Here is a 12,484-nt window from a genome sequence, read left to right on the forward strand (position 1 = left end):
TTCAACAGTTTCATCAGAGACAAGGTAATACATCTCTGAGGGTCAACTAATCCAACTGTGGAACAAAATTTCTCTTCACATTCTGCATCTCTCTGGTTTGATTTTGCAGATTGCATTGACAGGATGGGGACCAGAAAGATCATATCAGTTTTCCTGATTCTAACAGGTAAGATAAATAAGCTTGAACTGATTGACTTCAGATTGTCTTGAAATAAATAAGAATAAAGTCTGATGATCAATACTATGTGACTTTAGTCAGAGAACTTGGTAGAAACTTTATCAAATATCTTACACAAGAAAATATTAAATCACATTAACATATACAGAATATAACGTGATTAATCGCAACAAACTTTTTAGGTGAGGTCAGCTTATTTTGTAAGTTAATTTATTTGTTCGCCAGTTAAGCACAAATCTTGTATTTTAGTTCTTTACGGATTTATCCAAACCACAAGCCAAGAACTTACAACAACAACTACAACTGCAGCAACAACTACAACTGCTGCACCAACTACTGCTGCACCTACTACCGCTGCACCTACTACCGCTGCACCAACTACCGCTGCACCAACTACTGCTGCACCTACAACTGCTGCACCTACAACTGTTGCACCTACTACCGCTGCACCTACTACCGCTGCACCTACTACCGCTGCACCAACTACTGCTGCACCTACAACCGCTGCACCAACTACTGCAGCACCAACTACTGCTGCACCTACAACCGCTGCACCAACTACTGCAGCACCTACTACCGCTGCACCTACTACCGCTGCACCTACTACCGCTGCACCAACTACCGCTGCACCAACTACTGCTGCACCTACAACTGCTGCACCTACAACTGTTGCACCTACTACCGCTGCACCTACTACCGCTGCACCTACTACCGCTGCACCAACTACTGCTGCACCTACAACAGCTGCACCAACTACTGCTGCAACTACAACCGCTGCACCAACAACCGCTGCACCAACAACCCCTGCACCAACAACCGCTGCACCAACAACCCCTGCACCAACAACCCCTGCACCAACAACCGCTGCACCAACAACCCCTGCACCAACAACCCCTGCACCAACAACCCCTGCACCAACTACTGCTGCACCTACGACCGCAGCACCTACGAACGCTGCACCTACAACCGCTGCACCTACTACCGCTTCACCAACCACAGGTGATACAATGATTGATCTATTGCCTGTTATGACAAAAATTTAAAACCATGTGTCTGATGCAGCAAACATTTTTCTGTTAAACAAGTGACAGTGGATTTGGAAACAACACTAATGCACCTGCACCACGTGCTTCAGACCAAGTGTTTATCAAACTAATGTTTTGATTTATTTTCTCCTCATTTACAGCTTCAAGTGGAGTCAGTCAACAGATCAGTCTCGTCACTGCATCCTGTCTGGTGCTGTTGTCATGGCTACTGTCAAGCCAGCAATAGCATCTGTGCTGATTTCCTTATGAATTCCCATGAGAACAAGAACGACATCTCTGGAATGAAAAAGGACTTTATCGTCAGCAAAAATCCCAGATTGTTGATTTTTTTTTAATGTGTTGCATTGTTTTGGATGAACTCACCACCAAGTTCAACTTTGCACTGATCCGACACATCAATGACAGTGGATTCGGTTTGTCTGTGGAACTGAACACGTTAGTGTTTGGGGACGTCCAGGATCCTGGACAGAATGACACAGCTGCCTTTAAGATTCTGTTCTATTGAAACATAACAACACTATCTATGAAACACTGGGGAGTTCAAAAAATATCTGTACTGTTGCACTGTTAAAGTCAAAATGTATCTGACTTCACTGAGCACTGTGGCATAGCAATATTCAACTTTGTTCGGTATTAATGTCGTCTTATCTAAACTTTTCTATAATCTCCAAACGCATGTAAAATAAATGTTTAAGTTTGTATCTTAAATTAAATGAAGGAACACATGCAGGTCATAGCGGGCTTCACAATGCGACCTCATTTATTTGATCAAAGGTCATGGTGTATCTGGTATATATATATATATATGGGAAAACTCGATTTTCATATTTACATATAGTGGATTTACATAATCGCACATTTCTTTATTCTATGAGATTTCATGTATTTTTCTGGGGTTTCTGTCAGAAATGTCATAATAAACAAGGGACAAAATGTTTGGTCAATTGTTTGTCCTCTCTTGGGTGATGATTTTCAGGTTTTACTCATGAGATCTTTCAGTCTTGAGAAAAGTGTCGAACCAAATATCGTCATTCCTAGAAGCACATAGTAGTATTCAATTCTTATTCATCCATCATAATGATCCACGATGTGGCCGCAGCTGCGGTCCTGGATCTGCAAACGATAAGGCACAGGGACTCCGGGGAAGAAGTCAATTCAGTCACATGTATAGATGAGACATTAATGTCTTTAATGTGATAAAGAGGGAGAAGAGCAACGAGAAGCTCCATGTGTGATGTGTCCCCCGACATTCTAGACCTGTAGACTCTTTTCAGGTTCTTTTCAGGACACGTGCTGCAGCACTTTGGACAAGCTGCAGAGTCTTTAACGACTGACGAGCCTGATAATAAGGAATCAAGTCTGTGTAACAAAGGCGTGGATTTGTTTTTCTGCATCTTTGTGAGACAGGACATGTCTGATTTTTGAGATGTTACGTAAGAGAAAGAAGGCGGTCCTAGAAATTAGTTTTAAGTGAGAATTAAAGGACAAATCGGGATCAAAGATAACTCCCAGATACCTGACTGTTTCACTGGAAGCAAGGGTAATGTCATCTAGATAATGCATTTATATGGTGTTTAGGGCCGAGTATTAGAGCCTCTGTTTTATCTGAGTTTAATAAGAGAAAATTGCGCACAGATGACTCATCATTAATTTCTGCTCTTTGGCACGTGAGCCCGCCAACTGCCGGGTCGCCGTGTTTGCTTCCTCCTCCGTTCACCAGTGCAGATTCACACGTGGTGTGACCGGCTCGTGATGCCTGCAGGCCACTGTTGGTGTGTGAGCGTGGTCCTCTCCTCTCCCTCATGTGTCCGCATGGACGCAATATGATCGGAACCGAGGGACAGGTTTGCTCAGCCCGTAATTGATGACAGAAACACTGCTGTTTTGCCTACCTTCGCTGTTTTGCCTCCCTTGGATGCTTTGCCTACGTTGGATGCTTTGCCTACCTTCGCTGTTTTGCCTACCTTCGCTGTTTTGCCTCCCTTGGATGCTTTGCCTATGTTGGATGCTTTGCCTACCTTCGCTGTTTTGCCTACCTTCGCTGTTTTGCCTCCCTTGGATGCTTTGCCTAAGTTGGATGCTTTGCCTACCTTCGCTGTTTTGCCTACCTTCGCTGTTTTGCCTCCCTTGGATGCTTTGCCTATGTTGGATGCTTTGCCTACCTTCGCTGTTTTGCCTACCTTCGCTGTTTTGCCTCCCGTGGATGCTTTGCCTACGTTGGATGCTTTGCCTACCTTCGCTGTTTTGCCTACCTTCGCTGTTTTGCCTCCCTTGGATGCTTTGCCTACGTTGGATGCTTTGCCTACCTTCGCTGTTTTGCCTACCTTCGCTGTTTTGCCTCCCTTGGATGCTTTGCCTAAGTTGGATGCTTTGCCTACCTTCGCTGTTTTGCCTACCTTCGCTGTTTTGCCTCCCTTGGATGCTTTGCCTATGTTGGATGCTTTGCCTACCTTCGCTGTTTTGCCTACCTTCGCTGTTTTGCCTCCCTTGGATGCTTTGCCTAAGTTGGATGCTTTGCCTACCTTCGCTGTTTTGCCTACCTTCGCTGTTTTGCCTCCCTTGGATGCTTTGCCTATGTTGGATGCTTTGCCTACCTTCGCTGTTTTGCCTACCTTCGCTGTTTTGCCTCCCTTGGATGCTTTGCCTAAGTTGGATGCTTTGCCTACCTTCGCTGTTTTGCCTACCTTTGCTGTTTTGCCTCGTTCAAGTTGTTTTGCTTAACCTGCTTTCGCTCAGGTGATTGTCGCCTCGCTGCTTTTGATTCTTTGCTTACACCGCTTGGCTTTGCTCGGCTCACCTGCATCGCCTGCATGCCTTGGCTGCTTCGCCTTCACAGCGTGGAGACCTTGACATAGCTACACAGCCGGCTAAGCCTTTGGGTCCCTTTTAGCTTGGGTCACATGTTAAATGTTTGAGTGGACTGTGGGGTTACCTCCCTTCTTTTGACCTGAATTGTTTGAGTTCCTCATTATTTGAATTGTTTATTCCCTTTATTTAGCTTGTGATCATTTGTTTATTTCATTGAATCAATATTAACTCCTTTTCATTTGAGATTTCTTTTTGTTTGCTATTTTTGAATTAGTTGCATTATGTTTTATGTTCCATTTTGGGGAACTGATATCATTGGAGTTTCGGTTTAATTAATTTAAATATATTAATTATCAAACCTAGTATAGCTGTGTCAAGTGCCTGCCCCATTGCCACGGCTGATTTTGTTTAATTAGGGTAGAGTAGAGTAGAGGGATTTGGGCCTTGGTTTAATTATTTTGTAACCTGATGGCTGCCAACCCCATAGGTTTTTGGTATATTGTGTTTATTTGTACATTGGTTAATTTATTTTGCCTGTTACCCTACTGACTGTGTTCCCTTATCCCTTTCAGTCGCTGAGAGCCGAAGGTGGTGGTGCTGGAGTCCCGGGTGGTGGTCTCCCCCTTTGTGTGCTTGCTCCCCCTGGTTTGATTTTCTTCACAACATATGTGTGCGAGTGGTCTTCACGTGTGACTGGGGTGAAGTTGTGTTTTGGTTTTTGGGATCCCTCCTCCCTCGTCGACCCATCCCCCCATTGGTAAGCCTCAGCTCCTGATTAGGACTCCCTTTCACCACATCCCTGTGTGACTGGATTTTACTGCCTTTTAAGACATGCTATTTTTGTAATAAAAATTATTATATTTTTGTTAAAAAGAACCACGTCTCTTGCCTCAGTGTAATGAACTGAATGCCTTGGAACAGGTATTACTAAAATCTAAATAATTCTTCAGGTGAAATTCCTGAGGTGGCGTTGTCTGGCTGTTGATTACTTGATAAGGTATTATTTCTAACTAGCATTAAGCTTCCAAATGTGCCTAATCACACTCTGATCGCCCCAATCTGGTTGGGTTAATTTCTATTAGGTTTTTGTGTGGAATTCTCCCTCTGTTAATTTGGGTCTTTGATCTCTGACCTTCATTTTAACGCTACCGCTGCGACAAAATCCACCCAGCAACAGTGAACCTGAGATCGTGACGGACTGCAACTGCAACACCAGCAAATGGACAAATCACATGCAAAATAAGAATACATCACAACAACTACTATCACTAAAAAAACATAAATAATAACTATTTTATTTTTATAGCATGTATAACTTGTGAACAATAATCAACAAAGCAGCAGTAAAAGCATACGTCCTTATGTCAACACTATGCTGTAATTGTTACCATTGAAACTTTGTTTTCCACCAACATTCAGGATGGAAGCAAAATATATTCAACATCTATTAAAAACAATGAAAAGAAATCACATTGATGGAGGAATTCTGCCCTTGTCATGAGGCTTTGGAACATTTAGATTTTTGGTTGTGTTTTTGGTATTTACCTGTGTTTTCCTTGTGTTTGGATTTGGTTTTGACTACCAGGTTACCAGAAATGTGTTTGTCTGACTGAAGAGTATTTATAAAAACTTGACTCTTGTCAATTCTGTTTTGCCTCCTCACATTTTTCTAGATGTGACAACTTGGCACACCCTCAAACACATATGAGGAAATAAATCTAATGCTTCTTGAATTATTTAACTTGGATGTGTCCATATGAACATCAAAGTTGCACACTTTACCTGTATTGTATCTCCAAATATCGCATTAAGATATTCATTCAGTGGTTGCTTACAATAAAAAAATTGTAATATCATCTGAGTTTTCTCGTAATCACTTTACTCAGCTACAATTGTTCATTTGCCTTAATTTACTGTCACACAAGAGGAACTTTCCAACATTCACGTCGATAGATTGCACCTGTACTTTTCTCACAGGACAAAAGAAGGAAGTGTACCATGGCACTATGCAAAGTAAACTGACTGTAAACAGATTGTTATCATCTTAGGTATCGCAGGATTTCTGATCGATGATTCACCAATCTGTCACGTCAGTAGCTTCTCTCACATTTGAATATATAAAGGCTCAAATAGAAGTCGACTGTCACAGAAGAAGAGAGGTTTGCAGTCACTCATATGTGAACTGAGCTGAATTTGAAGGGAAAAGGGAACATTTTAAGAACCTGTTCGTCGGAAAAAGAAGGGAATCAATTTCATCTTGTACCGATCTATATGGGGGTAAGTACAAGTTTAGAACTTTTTGTACACTTTCTAAATTCATCATCAGTGTGTGTGTGTGTTGAATGTTTGTGTGTGTCTGTTGAATGGCGATTATTTATTATACTCATTTTGTTTAATGTTTAATTATTGACCCAAAGATGTAACATGTATTTCATTATGAAAAAGAAACATTACTACATATTATCTAATACTTAAAATGATAGTAATTGATTGACAATTAAATCATAAACCTTTGTTGTTAAATGAAAACCTGATGTTCACATTTTTTTTCAAATTTTAAGCTCAATTTAAATTTGGATATTATATTTGCATTAATACGTTTGTTAAATGTTTGTTAAATGTTTTTTTTTTATTGTTCAGGGATGTTAAGGTTTTTCCATCAAATAATTAATAGATTCTTACTCACTGAATTGTAAAATAGCTGGAAATCTCCCAAAGGAATATTTTGTAGATAGCAGTTTAAAAATAATAGTTTCTCAATTACACTTAAAAAGTGAAAAGTTGAATTGATCACTTTATTTTAAAACGATATCCTAGACATCTGAAATGCATCTTAGTCTCTAAATTTGGCAACAAATGGCCATAGAAAAAGTTTTGGTTGTGCGTGTGGGCCACCATTTTGCACTGCAACCAAAATATGAAACAAGTAATTGATGGCATTTCAATGTGCAGCTGAAAGGATCAAAAATAACATTTAAAAAACTAACCAGCATGTCCTAGATATTTATTAAAAATATGCATTTACTCCAAAGTACAATTCAAATAAAAAAAAGTAAATTCTCATCAGTGTTTTCGTATTCACTAATATATTGAGACATTGATAAATGAACACATTTTGAATAATTTTAAACATATGATATACCATATATCAAGAAAGTATTTATCAACATTATCAATAATTATTTAATGAGGTAGACATCTCAGAAACCTGTGTAACAGGTACAAATACAACTGTCATTAAAGTTAAACATCTGCATGGTTCAGGATACAGATTTTTAAAACTATTTACTTTTTGTGAAAAGTTACCTTCTAGCTATAAAGGAGAATATTACTCCGACAATGGAATGTGTTAATGTTATGCTATTTTTTTCTTCAAAACCTTTCTTCTATTTGAAACATAGTTCCAAAGAAAAACATTAACAAAAACTAAACGATGTATAATAAAATAAAAAAATGTTTAATTCAGAATATTGCAAAAATAGTCAAGATGTTTTTGATGGTGTATAAACTCATTCAACAGTTTCATCAGAGACAAGGTAATACATCTCTGAGGGTCAACTAATCCAACTGTGGAACAAAATTTCTCTTCACATTCTGCATCTCTCTGGTTTGATTTTGCAGATTGCATTGACAGGATGGGGACCAGAAAGATCATATCAGTTTTCTTGATTCTAACAGGTAAGATAAATAAGGTTGAACTGATTGACTTCAGATTGTCTTGAAATAAATAAGAATAAAGTCTGTAATGATCAATACTATGTGACTTTAGTCAGAAAACTTGGTAGAAACTTTATCTAATATCTTACACAATAAAATATTAAATCACATTAACATATACAGATTAAAAGGTGATTAATCGCAAAACAAACTTTTTAGGTGAACACTTATAACACAGTCATTTACCACAGTTTATTTTGTAAGTTAATTTATTTGTTCACCAGTTAAGCACAAATCTTATATTTTAGTTCTTTACGGATCTGTCCAAACCACAACAACTCCAACCCTAACTCCAACAACTACACCAACCCCAACAACAACTACAACCCCAGTTCCAACTACAACCCCAACAACAACTACAACTGCGGCAGCAACAACTACAACTGTGGCTCCTCAACCTACTTACACTGTCTCAGTGGGCTTGCCTAATGAGCCATTTACTGACGATCTCAAAATCCCAGAAAGCAGTAAATACAAAGATCTTGAACAAAAACTCATAGGGCCGGTGAGTACACTTTCATATTCTATATATTATTTTTTAACCGTGTCAGTTTTGCCCATTAATTACATTTTACACTAGAAACCAGTTGTGATGATTTATTTCCACCAGAATATAAATTTATTCTTAAATCTATTTCATGAAAATGTTTGAAATCTTCCCAGCGTCTAAGTGTTGCTTCTTTTTTTGCAGTGCAACAAAATATACAAGAACAAATTTGGTGATACGTTCGACAAGTGCAGTGTGAAAGAGTTCAGGTAAAAACACTAATTTTACTAATATTGTTTAAACTCAGGGTTACTGACTCACTGTGTTGATAGTTTCATGTACAAATTACACGTTTGGATTAATCTACACTCAGGAAATATTATTATTAATACTTGTTTGGTTTCCTCACGTAGGCAACCACCAACTAGAGCAAATGGAGTTGTTGCAGATTTGAAGATTGCGTTCAGTATGCATTCTACCACTTCAGAACTCCCAGAGAATGGTGTTGTTGCTGAAACATTAGTAGCAGCTGTAAATAATGCCAACAGCCCCTTCATCGTGACGATAGATTCCAGCACAATCACTGTAATTGGTAAGTAAAAACAACATCTATCTCACAGCATGACACAACTGACTTTTTGTTACTCCCCCAGCCAAGTTCATCATCTAGTACATACTACTGCAGTCATCTGAGCACCAAACTGTCCAATTATCCTCAAATGAGCTGTGGTTGGCTGCAGTGTTGGTGCATTGATATCAAACTACCACAAAAGTGAATCGTCCAGTATGTTCCTGTTATTTCATGGGGCCTTATAAAGATAGTAATATGCACCCACATGCTGCACAGGGCATGTACACTGTTGTCACGCAAATGATCTGCTCATGTACTTTGCCTTTGAGCACTAGCAGAACTGTTTCCTCTGCAGAGAAGCGTTGTCTCTTACTACTTATGGAAAAACTGCTTATAACAGTAATCCACCAATGTTCAAGGGTCTTTTAATATATGACACTATGATTGATGTATTGCCTGTTATGACAAAAATTAAGAACCATGTGTCTGATGCAGCAAACATTTTTCTGTTAAACAAGTGACAGTGGATTTGGAAACAACACTAATGCACCTGCACCATGTGCTTCAGACCAAGTGTTAAGCTTGTTAGAATGGAGCCACTCATCAGCGACGCTCTCATCAGTCCTAAATACAAGTGAAAAATATCTCACCAGAAGTAGCCATTGGCTCTCTGAAAGTCGCTAGATTGCGTAATGACGTCACATGTGACATAGATACGTTTAATTTGCATACGTCGCACTGCCGACCGGCATCCTGTTCTCTTGCAGGTTTGATATTTTGTTTGGTCCTTGATTCTATTTTTGATTCAGTGTGGGTGGGGAAAACGGGTGGGGATGATTTCTGTTGTTTTAAATTTTTTGGGGGTCTTTATTTTTATCATTGAACCATAACTGATCAACCCTTTTGTGTGAAAGAGCTCTTCTCAGCTGACCAACATTAATTTGTGACGTGTTCCCAATGAGTCTTTTGACTTCGGGGCTCTCGGTTCATGTAGAAACGATTTTTAGTGGCTACTGAAGGTGAAAAGTCGATAAATCTAGTGACAAAGTAGCTACATTGGGAACACTGTGTGAAATACCATGTGTCTCTGATGCTAGTGTTAAATGAGTCACATTCAAAATTGTGTTTCTATACAAGACAATGAGGTAAAATAAAGATATTTTTAGCACAACTTAAAGATTGTCAGTTCTGTACAGTTGAAATCAACCTATCAACAGTGCCTGTGTGTGTGTGTGGCAACATTCAATAGTCTTTGCTTCCTTTTATCAATCTAAACTGCTCGTTCTGTAAAGTATTTGTTATTAACTCTGATTCTTACAACAGCAGGAGATGTACATATTGATTTATTCATTTACACTTCTAAAAAATGTGTTGTAGGAAGTCCAGTTGCAACTAATACAACTGCTACAACAACAACTACAACTGCAGCAACAACCCCAACTACAACTGTGTTAACAGCAACTACAACTGCAGCAACAACAACTACAACTGCAGCAACAACCCCAACTACAACTGTGTTAACAACAACTACAACTGCAGCACCAACAACCGCTGCCATCACAACAAAGCGAGTGATTTTCAGGTCTGTTGGGGAAACATTCACAACCGACTTGTTGGATACAACATCTGCTGCTTTTAAAGGAAGAGCTGCTACCATAAAGACTGAGGTAAGCCTCTTCTCAAAATAAAACCTGTGGCTTCATATTATTGTGTTTTCTATTTTAGTAATTTTTGTTAATCAAGGAGCCAAAAATAGAACAAGTAAAAGTACATCGAGCATAAAACATGTAGATTTTTTAAAATACCATGTGTTTTCTGTTTCTGCAGCTTGAACCTGAGTACAAAAAGGAATTTCCCTCTTCCTTCCGTTCCTTCGAAGTGGTGGAATTCAGGTAATTTGTTAACATATTGTTACATTTTCAGGATTGCAGCCTAAATCTGATATTTCATTCAACATTTATTTGTTTCTCCTCCTGCAGAAATGGATCAATCATCACTATTTCTGACCTCACCTTCAACGGCACATCTGTTCCTGACAACACTGCGATTAAAAACGTTTTGCTAAATGCAGCTTCATCAGTCAGCGGCTTCAACATTGAAGCCAACTCCGTCAACGTGGAGGACATAGGTAAGAAATACTGAGTGATGCTTGTTTGGAAAACTTCACAGGCTGAAATAGTATTTATCAAACTAATGTTTTGATGTATTTTCTCCTCATTTACAGCTTCAAGTGGAGTCAGTCAACAGATCAGTCTTGTCACTGCATCCTGTCTGGTGCTCTTGTCATGGCTACTGTCAAGCCAGCAATAGCATCTGTGCTGATTTCCTTATGAATTTCCATGGGAACAAGAACAACATCTCTGGAATGAAAAAGGACTTTATTGTCAGCAAAAATCCCAGATTGTTGATTTTTTTAATGTGTTGCACGGTTTTGGATTAACTAAATTTTACTTTGTTAGATATTAATGTCTTATCTAAAGCTTTCTATAATCTCCAAATTCATGTCAAATGAATGTTCAGGTTTGTTTCTCGAAAAAATGAAAGAACACATGCAGGTCATCGCGGGCTCCACAATCCAACTGCTTATATTCTACCAAAGGCCATGGAGTAAAACATGAATACTGTGATTCAATATGATGCATAGTTGTGTTTTGTGAGAGTTCTTAATGTTAGAAGTTAAAAACTTTACAATGATCAGAATACAAAATATTCCCATCTTAAAGTCAAAGTGTTTATTGCGTGACGTTTTGTAATTTTGTTGATTAAGGAGAAACTGGATCATGTGTCTGAGTCAAAAGCATTAATAAAAGCATCACTGAAGTTGACAGAAAATCAAACCCTGCATTTTCTTTCTTTTCGCACTTGGTAATAACACAGCAGTGGAACAAGAAGGAGTCATTGCCACAGTTTGTTATGCAGCAGCATCAATCTAAACTTTATAAACTATTATCTTTATTAGACAAAAACTAGAGTTTTAAAAATAACATTAGCTAACCTGAATCCAGCACACATAAAGCTGTAGCAGGAAAAACACTGTGGCTATCTATGACTGATCTTTTATACATTTCCTTGGAGTTTTACATAAAAAAAATGATCACACATTATTACACTCCTTATTCGTTATTCACACCTTACAATGGAATATTAAATTTACTAAAATAATATAAAGAACTTTATTTTATACAAAAAACATTTCCCAGCACAATCTATAACTAATAACAAGGATTGGTTAGAGGCAGTTAGGTTAGGTTAATAGTTTCAGTCAGGTTTTAGAGATTTACACAGTAGAGAAAGTGTCCCCCTCAAGTTCACCAATGACTGCCTTGAACAATCGACAGGGATTTAAGAGCCATCTCAATTATTTTTGTGGCACACTGCACTAGTTGGTATTATTCCTATATCTTTTACAAAGAACCTGCTCAGGGTAATCACACCTCTTCAACAACTCACATTACCTGTGGTGTACCGCAAGGCTCAATTTTAGGTCCAATTTGATTCACCATCTACATGTTTTCACTGTCAAATAATCCATCGCCACAATGTATCTTTTCACTGCTGGGCTGATGACAAACAGACAGACCTTCCTCTGAGACGTGACGACCCCAAAAGCCTTGCTCCTGCTTTAGATTGTCTCAGATATTTCCACAGTTGGAGGGCACAACATTTTCTTCAACTCA

The 12,484-nt window shown here is 38.7% G+C and overlaps 3 long non-coding RNA genes across 3 annotated transcripts; 2 read left to right on the forward strand and 1 right to left on the reverse strand.

The window, feature by feature from the left end:
- Positions 1-547: 547 nt before the first annotated feature.
- LOC117752016 lies at positions 548-1,071 on the reverse strand. Its single transcript, XR_004611971.1, has 3 exons — positions 914-1,071; positions 734-763; positions 548-583 (listed from the first exon to the last, which is right to left on the reverse strand). It is a non-coding gene; the product is annotated as an uncharacterized LOC117752016 (long non-coding RNA).
- Positions 1,072-1,327: 256 nt separating this feature from the next.
- On the forward strand, positions 1,328-11,316 carry LOC117752007. The gene is made up of 3 exons (XR_004611962.1): positions 1,328-1,523; positions 6,315-6,319; positions 11,196-11,316. It is a non-coding gene; the product is annotated as an uncharacterized LOC117752007 (long non-coding RNA).
- Positions 10,323-10,934, forward strand: LOC117752013. Its single transcript, XR_004611968.1, has 3 exons — positions 10,323-10,474; positions 10,635-10,699; positions 10,787-10,934. It is a non-coding gene; the product is annotated as an uncharacterized LOC117752013 (long non-coding RNA).
- Positions 11,317-12,484: the final 1,168 nt, after the last annotated feature.

This window comes from Hippoglossus hippoglossus, chromosome 18, assembly GCF_009819705.1.
Source record: "Hippoglossus hippoglossus isolate fHipHip1 chromosome 18, fHipHip1.pri, whole genome shotgun sequence".
Classification (NCBI taxonomy): domain Eukaryota; kingdom Metazoa; phylum Chordata; class Actinopteri; order Pleuronectiformes; family Pleuronectidae; genus Hippoglossus; species Hippoglossus hippoglossus.